At 50.9% G+C, this 14,327-nt stretch overlaps 1 pseudogene; it reads right to left on the reverse strand.

Annotated features, from left to right (window-relative positions):
• Positions 1-1,706: 1,706 nt before the first annotated feature.
• LOC136375710 (eukaryotic translation initiation factor 2 subunit 2 pseudogene) lies at positions 1,707-2,971 on the reverse strand (annotated as a pseudogene).
• Positions 2,972-14,327: the final 11,356 nt, after the last annotated feature.

Below are 14,327 nucleotides of genomic sequence, written 5' to 3' on the forward strand. Positions count from 1 at the left end.
AGTATTTTCTTACAATGTTTTGTATTTCTGTTGTGTCAGTTGTTATTTCTCCACTCTCATTTCTAATTTTATTTATTTGAGTCCTCTCTCTTTTTTTCTTGGTGAGTCTGGTTAAAGGTTCATCGATATTGTTGACCTTTTCAAAGAACCAGCTCCTGGTTTCATTGATTTTCTGTATTGTTTCTTTAGCCTCTATGTCATTTATTTCTGCTCCAATCATTATTATTTCCTTCCTTCTACTAGCTTAGGGCTTTACTTGCTGTTCTTTTTCTAGTTCTTTTAGATGCAAGGTCAAGTTGTTTATTTGAGCTTTTTCTGGCTTAAGGTATGCCTGTAATGCTATGAACTTCCCTCTCAGGACTGTTTTTGCTGTGTCCCATAAATTTTGAGTTAATGTATGCTCGTTATCGTTCGTTCCTAGGAATTTTTTTATTTCTTCTTTGATCTCATTGTTAACCCATTCGTTATTTAATAACATGCTATTTAGTTTCCAAGTGTTTGAGTATTTTTCAGCTTTTCTGTTGTGGTTGATTTCTAGTTTCATGCCGTTGTGATCAGAGAAAGTGCTTGATATGATTTCAATCTTCTTAAATTTGTTGAGACTGCTTTTGTGCCCTAACTTGTGGTCTATCCTAGAGAATGTACCATGAGCACTTGAAAAGAATGTATATTCTGCTGCTTTAGGGTGAAAGGTTCTGAAGATATCTATTAAATCGCGTTGATCTAGTATGTCTGTTTCTTTGTTAATTTTCTTTCTTGAGGATCTCTCTAGTGATGTTAGCGGGGTACTGAAATCCCCTACTATTATAGTATTGCTGTGGATCTCACCCATTAAATCCTTCAAAGTCTGCTTTATATATTTAGGTGCTTCTATATTAGGTGTGTAGATATTTATAACGGTTATATCTTCCTGTTGGATTGCTCCCTTTATCATTATGTAGTGACCTTCTTAATCTCTTACTATAGCCTTTGTTTTAAAGTCCATTTTGTCTGATATAAGTATTGCTACCCCAGCTTTTTATTCTTTCCATTTGCGTGAAATATTTTTTTCCATCCTTTTATCTTCAGTCTATATGCATCTTTTGTTTTAAGGTGTCTCTTGTAGACAGCATATGTATGGGTCCTGTTTTCTTATCCACGCAGCTACCCTATGTCTTTTGATGGGATCATTTAATCTATTTACATTTAAGGTTATTATTGATATGTAGTAGTTTATTGCCATTTTATTCTTTAAAACTGTATTCCTCTTTTGCTATATTCCTTTTCTCCTTTGTACTGTTTACAACAGGTCCCTTTGCATTTCTTGCAGCCTTGGTTTGGTTGTAGTGAGTTCCTTTAGTATTTTTTTGTCTGGAAAGCTTTTTATTTCTCCTTTAATTTTAAACGATAGCCTTGCTGGATAAAGTAGTCTTGGTTGTAGGCTCTTTCTTGTTTTGCATTACTTTGAATATTTCTTGCCATTTCCTTCTGGCCTCAATTGTTTCTGTTCAGAAGTCTGAAGTCATCTTTATGGGGGCTCCTTTGTAGGTGATAGTCTTTTTATCTCTAGCAGCTTTTAATATTTTCTCTTTATCACTTACCTTTGGTATTTTTTTAAATCAGTTATAATAACTTTAATTTATCTTGCATTTTACAGAAGTCTATGAACAGTTAAAAAAGCACCGCCTTACCCCTCATGTTGAGTGTGTCAACAGCTTGAGCATTGGCCTCTTGCAAGGATTTCAGACCAACCAGCCACACGCCAAAGAGCTTGGCAACTTTTCTATCTTGTTTTTAATACAATGGTATATCCACTCTGATGGTAAACCTGTCCAGCCAAATTCCCACAACACACTTTGCAAAACCAGTGGTGATTAGCAAATTAGTTAGCTTTGGCACGGAGCTGTGCTTGCTTGCCCATGACAGCCTGGAAGCCGGTTTTGATGCTGGCAACAGAACATCGAAAATGACAAGTTTCACACTGTAAGAAATAGAGTCGGGTGTCCTTTTGCAGGATTGTGTCAGGTGATTGGCACATGTGACAGGTGACGTATTCCTTGATATATATTCTCAAAACATTTTCTATCTGTTTCTGTTGGAATCTTCCTTTGATTACAAGTTGGTTATTACCATTTATAGAACCACTTGTACCCAATTCAGCCAATAAAAATGCAAGGAGATGTTTGGGCTGATGATGTAATAGTTTACAGATATCTGTAAAGTTGACAAAAGAAGTTTTCTTGGTTCCTACTCGGATGACCTGTGGAGGTTTCATGACAAATTTCCTTTTCTCTCCAGCAACCATATCTGTATTCTTTTCCCTCATGATGTTGAACACTTGATTCAGTAGCTCCTCATACGTGTAGTCTCTTTCTGAGCCTGCCCAAGCAGGGTCTGACTGGTTACTGAATGAGATACCATCATCTTTTTTGCTGTCTTCATCTTCTAAAGCTTCATCTTTCTCTAGAACTTCATCCTCATCTGAGAACTTGACATTCTTCTTTTTCTTCTTCTTATTGCCAAGCATAATATCGAGGTCGTCCTCTGGTTCAGCTGGTTCTTGAATATCCCTTTCAGTCTTAAGATCCTTTACACCTTCTTCAGCCTCATCAATATCAAATATCTTTTTTGTTTTTTTTTTCTTTTTCTTTTGATTAAAGAAGTTCAAGTCATCTAGATCATCAGAAGCATCTTTTTTCCTGCTGTCCTCTTCATCAGCTTCCAGGTCTTTGTCCTCCGCGGGCTCCGGTTCCACTTCTTTTGTTTCAGAAAGCTGAGTTTCTTCTGTCTGGCCGTCCCCTTCCTTATCCAACATAAAAGGCTTCTTCTTCTTCTTTTTCTTTTTACTCATAGTAGGATCAAAAATCATCTCGTCCCCGGACATGGCTGCAGCTGCAGTGGGCTCGGCACGGACGGGAAGTCAGACGGGTCAGCCTCAGGCCTCAGCGGCGGCACAGATCTCACCGACACCTCTCCCACCGCTGCACTAGGCTCTTGCCACTTACCTTTGGTATTTTAATTATAATGTGTCTTGGTGTAGATTTCTTTGGGTTTCTCTTTAATGGAGTTCTCTGAGCTTCTTGAACTTGTGAGACATTTTCGTGCCTTAATTGAGGGAAGTTTTCAGCTATGATATGTTTGAACAAAGTCTCTATCCCTTGTTCTTTCTCTTCTTCTTCAGGAACCCCTATGATGCGGATGTTATTTCTCTTCATCTTGTCACAGAGCTCTCTTAGAGTTTCCTTCGACTTTTTGTGTCTCTTTTCTTTTTTCTGCTCTGCTTCCGTGCCTTCATTTATCTTGTCCTCTAACTCGCTGATTCAATTCTCAGCTTCATCCATCCTGCTTTTAAATCCTTCCATTGTGCTCTTCATTTCTGATATTGTATTTGTTATTTCTGACTGATTCTTTTTTATTATTTCAATGTCATTTTTTATATTTGCTATCTCTTTATTTAGGTGTTTGTAATGACCATCTATTGTTGTTCTTATATCTTTGAGCATCCTAACAATCGTTATTTTAAACTCTGCATCTGGCAATTTGGTTATATCTGACTCATTCATGTCCTTTTCTGGGGATTTCTCTTGATTCATTTGTATTGCATTTCTCTGCCTTCTCATTTTGTGTAAAAGAAGGTTTTGGCCATTGGAATCCACTGGGTGTGGCCTCTGTGTTCCCTAGGTGTGGTCTGTCTGCAGGCCCGCCACCCGCTCTGATGTTGCTGCCTAGGGCATTGGGGTATGAGCATTTCTGGTGCCTGCCCACTGGGGCTGTTGCTGTGATTTCTGCCTCTCCTTCACGGGAGTGGCTGTGATCATGTGCTCGGGTGTACAAGCCTCGGTGGCCTTGGCCTTCGCCCTGCCCCCATGGGTGGTGTTATGCTCGGCCCTGAGGGCAGGGGTGAGCACCTTTGCTCAGTCGCGGGTCTCCACCTGATTCTGCGCTTTGCCCCGCCCCTGCAGGAGGAGCCCGCTTGTGGGACAGCTGCAAGCCTTGGCTCCACAGGCCAGGCAGGACTGCATGCCCATGCTCAGTAGCGGGACTTCGCCTGTTCTGGGCTTTTGGCTCCACCCCCCGCAGGAGGAGCTGGCTCCCAAGTCAGGCCACAAGCCTCAGCTCTGCAGGGCAGGGCAAGGCTGTGCTCCTATGCCCTTGCTCAAGGGCAGGTCTCCGCCCCTTCCTGGGCTCCTGCCCTTCCCCCGCAGGCTGAATTGCAGGCCGCTGAAGCTGGGCTTGACCACTTTTGCACGTCCCCAGACAGGCAAGACTGAGCTCACACCTGGGCCTCAGTGGTGGCCAGCCGGCTTCCACTCTTGCTGACAGAACCACGCTTCCACGTGGGTGGGGGCACTGCAGCTTAGACCCTAACACTCACTACTGTAGTCCCAAAAGCTCCCTCCTTCTAAGCAACTCTGCTCTGAGTGCCATGGGAGAGCTTGTTTGGTTGGTGTCCTGCTTCCCTTTGCTGGTATTGTTGTTTCCAGGGGAAATATTCGCTTCAGATATGGGGAGTGACTCATCCCAGAGGTTAGGGTGGCTGTCTCTCAAAATGCTTCTCCCTGTGCCTCCTAGATTACAGTCTCTTCCTGCTACTCCGGTCCAATCTCCCCGTCCCCCAGAACCCCGGGTGAGTGGTTGTGAAAGAGGTTTTCTGCGTGGTCCCTTTAAGAAGAATCCTGGGTCTGAGAAATCAGTCTCTTTCTCACAAACAGTATCCTGTCTTGTTTCCAGCTAAATACTGTCCATATGCCTCTTCTAGGCTCTGAGGCTGCAGGCTGGAGCTTTGTTCCTGGGACTCAGGACCCTCCCCTCTCTGCTAAACTCACTTCCCGCCACTCGAGTCTCTCCCAGCTGCCGTTCGCTCCGGGGAGCTGGGCAGCCCTCTCCGCGTTTCCGCTTTTCCTACCAGTCTTGGTGTGGCTTCTTCAGTGTTCCTTGGTTGAAGAGTCCTCTTAGTTTAGTCCAAAGTTGGTTTTTCCAGATGATGGTTCTTAAAATTAGTTTGTAATTCACTTTGGTTCTGGAAAGTGGAAGTTGGTACGTCCGCCTACTCCATCGCTGTCTTATCTTTGACCGGGTCTTGAATTTTGAGACACAAATCTCACAGTGAGCTGAAGCAATAAAGCCACAAGGTTCATGTGGTCTTACACCTCCACCAAATGTGTGTTCTGACTGCAAAGTTGGGTTTATATTTCTTAACTGGAACAGAAGCCACAGAGAGACCTTCACTGTGAACGATTCTAAGCATGATGTTGGCAGGAGAGTTTCCAATAGAGGTCAACGAGGGAGGGAGGAAAGATGAGAAGTGTTTAAACCTTCACAGAGAAGTTCATCGACGTGTTCTCTGTGGCTCCTGTGGACAGATCCAGGGCTGGAGCGAGAACGGGACAGGTGTGGGGCAGATCTAGTTGAGCCAAAGCAAAAAGTGTCTACCTGTGAAGAGTGAGTCAAAGGCCACGTGCCTCAAGGCCACTGAAGACATGAGATCTTGGTCACTGGGGAAGTGAAAGGAGGGAGGTCTGCCCTGCCGAGGTAGGGCGCAGAAGGTGGGACAGCCTCACTTACACTCCCAGGTGGTTGGGGTGGCCAGCAGGGCCTCACACCTGCAGCGGGTGATTGGCAGTTTCTGTAGGCTGGCCCCAGGGACTTGGATCTCAAGGCCTGGGGACGGGGCCCTCCTGGGAGGATCATGGCATTGCCCTTGATCTGCCAGCATCCACGGCCTCCGGCAAATCGAGTCCCAAACGTTCTTCTTCACCGCCCCCCCCCCCCCGAAGAAATCACAGCTGGAAGCAGAGAGTACAGGTAAGACATGGGGCTTTCTGATGGGCTGGGAGATAGAAGAGCTGCTGACACTGCTTTGTCACAGGCCACCTCATCCTCAGGGCCCCTCCGTGGAGCCCTGCACTTCAGACAGCCCAGGATCAAGCCCTTTCCCATCTGGGCCCAGTGGCTAGAGATCTCTTCTGTCCCCAGCCTCTCCCTATGTCCAGCCTATGGCCCTGCCTTACCCAGCATGCCCTTTCTTATCTCTCACACTTTTCTACTTCAGACACCCAGTCTCCTTCTGCCTGTTGCGTGGATTCCTGCTCTGCCTGCAAAGCCCAGCCTGGTCTCTCCCTGTCTGGGAAGCCGTCCCTGCCTCCTAGGCGTTATTTTTCATTCTTTCCCTGAGACCCCCCCCTTGACTAGACACACCGCTCTCCTGCAGAAGGCACTGCCCTGTGTTGTCTTTGTGTGCTGCTGATGTGTCTGTCACCCTGTTGATACTTCCCTGTGTGTCCCCGCTGCACTGGAGATGCCGGGCCCAGGAGGACCTGGCAAGAGCAGGTGCTTGAAGACTTTTTATTGATCCAACACACAGATGGATGGATGGATTGCCTGGCTGACCTCAGGCAGCGGGCCCAGAATGGTGAGTTCCAAGAACACAGATTTCTGTACCTTGCCCCAGCCACCCCAGGGGTATGGCCAGGCAGAGGACATAGCAGTCACTGGGTAGGACTTTCCTACCACAGGTGTGCCCTGCAACCCCACCTCAGCAACCTGGAGACGTGGCAGGAGCAGGGGCACCCACCACGCCCCGGACTACCTGCCCTGATTAATAGGGAACCTCCCATCTGCTGGGAGTTTCTGGCATGAGGGCCCTCACAGAGCTAAGCTCCTGGTGGGAAGTGAGGGTCAGGGTGGCTGTGGTGTGGGCGGGTCTGCGCCAGGCCACCAGGGGCCTTCGACCTCCCGGTGAGGTGCCGGTCTTTGCCCTCAGGCAGTGGGTAGCCATGGCAGGCGTGGGCAGGGCAGTGATGCCCCCAGATGGCCTTTGAATGCCACTCTGCCTAAGGTGTGCAAGCTGCATTGTGGGTGTGGGGGCCTAGAGTGAGCTACCCTCAAAACGCCTCTCTGCGAGGTAGATTATTTTGAGCTGAAGGTAACTGAGGCCTTCTAAGGCTCAAGAGAAACTTCTGCCACCCCTGCCTACCTTAACTACCTAGAAGAACTTGAACCTGGGGCTTTGCCCGTAATAAGAGATCATCAGAGATCACATTTTTTGACCCTCTCTAGGGCAGATCAAACATCTACTTACTGAATACATGCTCTGCTTATCGTCCTGCGATGACCTTCTGAGGCCCCAGGGTGCCTTACCTCACCTTCAGCTGAGACTGTCACCTACACCTCATTTTCCCTTTGTCTCTGAGGTACGTGCACATGGGGTTTCCATGCATACAAACTTAAATTTGATCTTCTCCTGTCAATCTGAGTATTCAACCAGCCAAAAGAACCAGCTGAGGGAAGGTGGAGCTTCCCCAGCTGCCCACACTGGGATGGGGGAGGAGGTCGCCAGGAGAGCGGAGGGGACCATAAGTGGGCAGGCCCAGATGGTGGCCGGGGAATGGAGCGGAGGGAGCAGCTTTGGGGGGCGTGCAGGAGGGGAGGCACTTGGAGCATGCACCTTCCAGGCTGGCGACCTCCGAATGGCGGCTCTGTTGGTCACTCACTGTGTGAGCTTAGCAAGCTGCTTGATCTCGCCGAGCCTCAGTTTTTCTCAGCTGTAAGTCTGCGGCCAGGACACCATCCTCGTGGGCTGTTGTGGACCTCAGTGTGTGCAACAAACACCCAGGAATTGGCAGTTGTGTTTATTTTTAACAAATGGGGCTTAACCATTGAAACCTCCCAGATTTCTGACCTGGGAGATGAGGGGACAAAATGGCCATTAATTAAGATGGTTTCTTAGTTGGGACATAGGTTGCATGAGACAGACTTAAAGCAACTGTGGCTGAAGTGGGTGGGCAGACATTTATTTCTCCCCCACAGAAGTCGAGGTGCGGGGCCAGCTGTGTTCTGTGGAGCTGTCATGGTCCCTGTCATCCTTGGTATCTTGCTCTCATTTGCATAGTCCAAGGTAGCTCCCAGCAAGTCTGCATTCCCCGGGAAGGGGGGGGGGGGTCAGGTTTGATGGCAGGAGGAGAGAAAAGAGCAAACTCACATTGCCCCTTTAAGAGCATGACCCAGAAGTGCAACATGGAAAGTACTCTGCTCACATCCCATTGGCCAGAACTTAGTCACATGGCCACACTCAGCTGCAATGAAGGTTGGGAAATGTAGTCTTTCATGTGGGTAATCATGTGTCCATCAAAAATCAGGATTTCTATTATGTAAGGAAAAAGAGAACTGGAGGTCTGTGCCAGAGATGGGGATGTGGGAAGAGGAGTGGATTGGGGTGTTGAGGGCAGGGGCGACCAGTTCATTTGTGGGCTGGGGTCAGTTTGGGGAGGACACGGTTCACTCCCAAGGTCTCTGGGCTGCATCCTTGTGCCCTCATCCCCAATTTGCCCTCTCCTCTTGACCTTCTTGCACAGACAAACTCTTGCATCTCAGGGAGCATGTCACATTGGTGGCTGTAGGCCTCGTCCCTGCAGCCATGTCCATCTGCTGTAGCAAGAACACCGCTGTGGAAGTTTCCACCATCCTCCAGGACCTTGGGGCTGCCTGGTGAGTTAACCAGAGACAAGGTGCAGAGCACCATCTGAATCCTTTGTCTCCCTGGAGGTGGCACTAGTCTCTGTCATCCCCTTCCCTGGGATGGGATATTGTTTCTGATTTGTTGGTCAATGAAGGATTGGCTTCGAAGGCTTCCATTTGCCCCCCCCCCCCCAGCTGTTACCGCACAGACCCAGGCAGGGCCTGATATGGGAAGAGCACCTATACTAAATATGGAAATTCTAATTACTCATTTGGGATCCAATAGATCACTTCAAGGTGGGTCTGTGGGCCCCACAGCTTCAGAGTAAAGTGGACCTTGGACAGCACCCTGTTTATTACCTGACTGCCATAGTTCCCCAGTGTAGTGGGAGCCATGATGATATTTCCTATCTCTGGTATCAAGGTCAGTTCAAGACCTGTGTTCCATAGTTCTCAACAAGTGTGGGTGTCCCCTCCCCATTGCATTAACAGCCACATGGCCATAGGTCCCTTTGGAGGAAACACCGGGAAAGATCACCATGTTTCCTTGCTATGATCTTGTGGGGCCCTCTGCCTTGGGGCTCAGCCACCTCTTCAGGTGGAAAGCATAAAAGGGACTGTGCCTTTTTATTTTTATTTTGTTTTAGTGAGGAGGGGAGGAAGGGAGAGAGATGAAAAGCATCAACTCGTAGTTGTGGCATTTTAGTTGTTCACTGATTACTTCTGATATGTGCCTTGACCCGGTGGCTCAAGTAGAGTCAGTGACTCCTTGCTCAAGCCAACGACCTTAGGCTTAAGCCAGTGACCTTGGGCTTCAAGACAATCACCTTTGGGTTCAAGCCAGCGACCACTGGATCATTTTTGATGATCCCATGCTCAAGCTGGCGAGCCTGAGCTCCAGCCAGATGAGTTGGGCTCAAGCTGGTGACCTCAGGGTTTCGAACCTGAGACCTTAGTGTCCCAGGTCAACACTCTATCCACTGTACCACCACTGGTCAGGTTGTGCCCTTTTATTGATGGTACCTCCTTCAGCCTTTGGTTCACCTGCACTTGACTTCCATTGGCACAAACTAAGAAATGCCCTTGTCTGTTTCGTCTACTCTGGTCGCCTCTGTGGGCCTGACTTCTGTGGCTGCCCTCCTACCTGACTGGCCACCGCCGTTTCCTGCTGGGCAAGTGCCGCCACCTGGCCTCTATGTTTGGGTCCCACATCCCCGTGGCTATCAGCAGCGGGATTCTGACACAGCCTTTCCCGCCACCAGCTTGGCTTCCTTTCAGAGGACAGCCACCACCAACGTTCAGCGCTGCCGCTGCCGCTGCCCCTCAGATCTCGGAGATGACGTGTCCTCCAGGCCTTTCCCTGGAGCACAATCACTGGGGCCCTGGGGCCTGACACAGTGTGTCCACGCCAGGGGCCCGTGTCCCTGAGCCTGAGTCCCGTTCTCACCGTCTGCCGTGGCCATCCTGGCACTTCAGTTCCCATCGGAGCGGCCAGCCCTGGTTCCGGCTCCCAGGAGCCCCGGAGGGCGTGTCTGCGCCAGCTCCTGGGCACCTGGTGGAGCACGTCCTGTGTCTCGGGAGAGTGCTCCTGAGTCAGCACCTGCCCGCCGCACAGGCCTGTGTTCCAGTCTCTCTCACACCTGGGAGTACAGTCCCGGTCCTCCCTTGTCAGGCCCAGCATGTCACTGACCCTAGTCAGGGGCCTTGAGGTGGGGGAAGGAGCAGATGCCTTGAGGGGGACAGCCCTGTGTCTGTCTCCTTTTGAATTGTCATGGCTGTGAGGTTGGGAGAGGCCGGGGGGCCACCAGCTTTGAGGGTCCCATGTAGCTGGGAGCTAGAGCTTCCAGGGGCATCTGCTCCCTCCCCCAAGTCAGGGTCCCTGTCTTCCCAGTTTTGGCAGAACCACCTGCCTTGGCTGGGTGTTTCGTCTGCTTTGAACTTTGGCCACTCAGACTGTCGGGTCCTGGGCTTGGTCTGCACTTCTTCTGTGCTGCCCTTGCAGGAGATGAATGCCTCAGAGAGGCCCTCTGGGCTTTCCACCACCTGCACTCACCGGCAGCTCTCGTCACCTTTCCACAGAGCACCGCGGTGCTTAGCAACAGCCACCATGCCTGGTATCGCACGTCTCCTGTGTCCTCCACGTGTCTCCACTGCATGATCCATGATGTTCTCAGAACTTCCCTCCCACCTCTGCCCACTCCTGATTCTTCTGCCCCCCCAAGCCTTTGGGTGTCACCCCTCCAGTGACAGCTGTGCCACTTGAACCATTATGCCCCTGCCGCTGGCCGTGGGGCCTCAGTGTTGTTTGCATGCCAACTGACCCACCTCCCTGTCCTCTGGGACCACGCCCAGTGCCATCTGTCTCAGGCTGGCTTGTCTGGAAGGAGATGGCAATTGTGTGTGGGGTACAGGATGGTTTACCACGGTCGACACTCGTGAAAAGGAGGGGGAAGTGTGTTTGGACAGAAGAAAAAGTCAGGCTGGGAGGCCGGCCTGGCAGCCTCCACCACATTCTCACGCTGCCCCTGGGTCGGGCTGGGGGACAGAGAGGTCCGGCCAGGGGGGCGGAGGGGCGGCAGCTGGAGGCTTCTGCTGACCACATCGCCTGCAGGAGGGCGGAAGGTCCTTCCGGGAAGGAGCCTGGGGACAGTGTCACGGAGGTCTGGCCTGGGGGCCCCGGTACCCAACACCATGGAGCCCTACTTCAGTCTCCCCATGACCTCTGTGTTGTAGAGTATTTCCATTCCTCAAAAACAGTCTCTTCTCCCCTGCTCCCGGCCTTTGTTCCTTCTGCACCTCCCTTCCCACCGAGTCAGCTGGTCGACCCTCCGCATACCAGTCTCACCTTCCCGACCCCCTGCAGTGGATGCTCCCAGCTTCCTCCTCAGACTGGTGCCGCCATGCTGTAGCGACATTGGGCTGATGACCCACGTGCCCACGCTGTGTGCAGGGGTCCACTCTGGAAATCTCCCAATGGTGTTCTGAGCTAGTCCGAAAGGGGCAGGGAGCAGGACCCCCGTCTCCGTGGTGTTGGTGACAGCTGGGGAGGGGTGGGGGCGGGCACCATGTGCCCCGTGGAAACTGAGCCACCGCTCAGACCAAACAGACACAGCAGCACAGATGGGTCTTCAAAACTCTGGGCTGAGACAAAAAAGTAAGAGAAAGCATGCGAGCTAGCACTCAGCGCTGTTTTATGGAAAGTGAGACTGCATGCAGACAAACACAGGGAACCAGTCTGTGCGAGCATGTGCAGTCAGACCGGGTCTGGCACGCTGGCCCGGGAGAGCGCGTGACGGCAGCGCAAGGTGTGCACTCACCGCTGACCGCTGAGCATCCTGACCTGGGACGGACAATGAACCCAGCCTTCTGTGACGGAGCTTAAAAGAAAAATGAGAAGAGAGAGGGAGAGGTAGGAAGGAAAGAAGAAGGAAGGAAGGAAGGAAGGAAGGAAGGAAGGAAGGAAGGAAGGAAGGAAGGAAGGAAGGAAGGAAGGAACAGCTGTCCAGTCAACCTGGCTGTGTCAGGGCTGGGGAAGGATTTGGGCCCAGGACTGCACTGGAACAGCACCTAGGTGTCGCTTTTTACAGTGACAGCTATTTCCCTTCATGTCCCGTCTATAGGGACAGGGAATTTTGTTGGGGAGACTGCTCTCATTTTACAGAAGAGGAAGCCGAGGCCAGGGTAGGTGGGGTGACCTGAGGTGACACATCAGTTAAGGTGGGAGGGGGAAGAAGCCCTGTCCCAGCACTGACTCAGAAACGAAGGGCTTGCCCAGGGCCGGCTGCAGAGCTGGCAAGACCTGGACAAACCGCCCGCGCTCAACTCTGCTACCTACGGATCCCGCGCCTGCCCGGCCCCTCTGAGCCATGAGTGTTCTTAGGAATCTAAGCAGCCAGCACGCCCAACAAATCCCCACAATACACGCATGGTTTTCTCTGCAGCTCACTGTGCAGGGACAATGGGTACTTAACAGCTTCCCTGGGCCCAGTGAGCCCCAAGGCCTTTGCACGAGCTGAGATAGGCAGCGGAGAGCCTTTTTTGGCAGCTAGGGCAATTGTCCAGGGCGATTATCTTATTAGCGTTCTTGGAAATGGCAAATCCCATCACCTCCCTGAGTCCAGTGCCTGGCCCCCATGCTGGACAATGCCCATGGCAAATCCCATCACCTCCCTGAGTCCAGTGCCTGGCCCCCATGCTGGACAATGCCCATGGCAAATCCCATCACCTGCCTGAGTCCAGTGCCTGGCCCCCATGCTGGACAATGCCCATGGCAAATCCCATCACCTCCCTGAGTCCAGTGCCTGGCCCCCATGCTGGACAATGCCCATGGCAAATCCCATCACCTCCCTGAGTCCAGTGCCTGGCCCCCATGCTGGACAATGCCCATGGCAAATCCCATCACCTCCCTGAGTCCAGTGCCTGGCCCCCGTGCTGGCCAATGCCCACGGTTCTTCTGAACTCCACCCGCACCTCCCGCCTCGGCCTCAATTCCTCCAGGCCTGGTTTTGAACTCCTTGTTGTCTGTAAGAGAATGTCCAAGTCTATAAGATTCTCCCCCTGAGAGAGAAAGAGGATGGCAGTTGTGTGGATGGGACAAAGTGGGTCTCATTCATCCGTCTGTCAGAGTGCCCTGTGTGGACCTTGGCATAGAGCAGGCACTCAGCAAATGTCTACTCTCTGGAAAAGCATAGCCACAATGTACAAGATATAGACAATGGCAAACAACAGAAACACAGTTCAGACTAGGTTAAGCAACAACAACAACAACAACAACAAAAAGAATTGTTTCCACAGTTGGGAAGTCCTTGTGCAGCTTCAGGGACCGCTGAAGCCAGGAGCTCAACCTGTGTCATTGGCACTCCATCTGTCCTGCTTGCCTCTGCCTTGGCGCTCTGCCCAGATGGGACAAGAAGGCCTTGGGACTGCATTTTCATTAAATTTCCTATTGTGGCAAAAAGGAGAGACGCCCCCAATGGCCCATACAGCAAATCTCCAGGAAGTGTGAAGGCCAGGTCCTGTGGCCAGCTGGGATCAGCCCCCTTGAGCCACTCTGGATGCTTTTTCTACAGGCAACGGGGTTGCTTATGAAGGACGGAGGAGGGCACTGAACCAAATGAAGAACGCGTCCACTTCCTATGTGATCAATTAAAATGTGGACACAGATTATTGGGATGGGGCAGGAATAGATTTCTTTGAGGATGTCAGTCATTACTATCCCAGCATCCTGCCAGCAGGGGATTGGTTCTGGGAAGCACATGACCCCTTTCTGCTAGGGGCTTCTGGGAAATTTTCTGAGAGTACCTTGGGAAGAGAAGCTTCCTCTTCCCTGTGTTCTTTCTTGGGCATTGTCAGGGCCGGGTGTGACGACTTGTCACCAGCTCTGACAGAGAAAGGGCAGGGAGCGGAAAAGCATCCGGGTCCTCCAGAATCCCCCCCCCCCCCCGCAATGCCTGGGGTGCTCTCGTGGTGCCTGGAGCTCCCCCTGATCCTGGCTAACCATCAAGAAACCCATCTGAATCAGAGTCAGCCATGACTCGAGGCAGAAGCGACCCTAATTGATAACAGCTGTCATGTTTGCTGGGGCACCCGGAGCAGAATGAAGACTTATGCTTCACGATTTACTAGCTGAGTTCATAATCTTTTGACAGTTCTCTCTCTCATTTCCAGAACTTAGAAAAATGTTTCTCATCTGGGAATGGGGGGCCGCACATGATCTCCACCTCACAACCTGTGTGAAGAAGGGGTTTTGCTGCACAGATGGGGTCCTCAAGATGTGTAAAGTGTATTTAAGTAAAAGGAATCCCATTTCCTCATTGACACTTCTAGAATTCCACAGATGCTGAAGTTAGCAGACCTTATAGAACTGCAGCCCCCTCTGTCCCCCGCCCTTC

This window comes from Saccopteryx leptura, chromosome 6 (genome assembly GCF_036850995.1).
Source record: "Saccopteryx leptura isolate mSacLep1 chromosome 6, mSacLep1_pri_phased_curated, whole genome shotgun sequence".
Taxonomy (NCBI): Eukaryota; Metazoa; Chordata; class Mammalia; order Chiroptera; family Emballonuridae; genus Saccopteryx; species Saccopteryx leptura.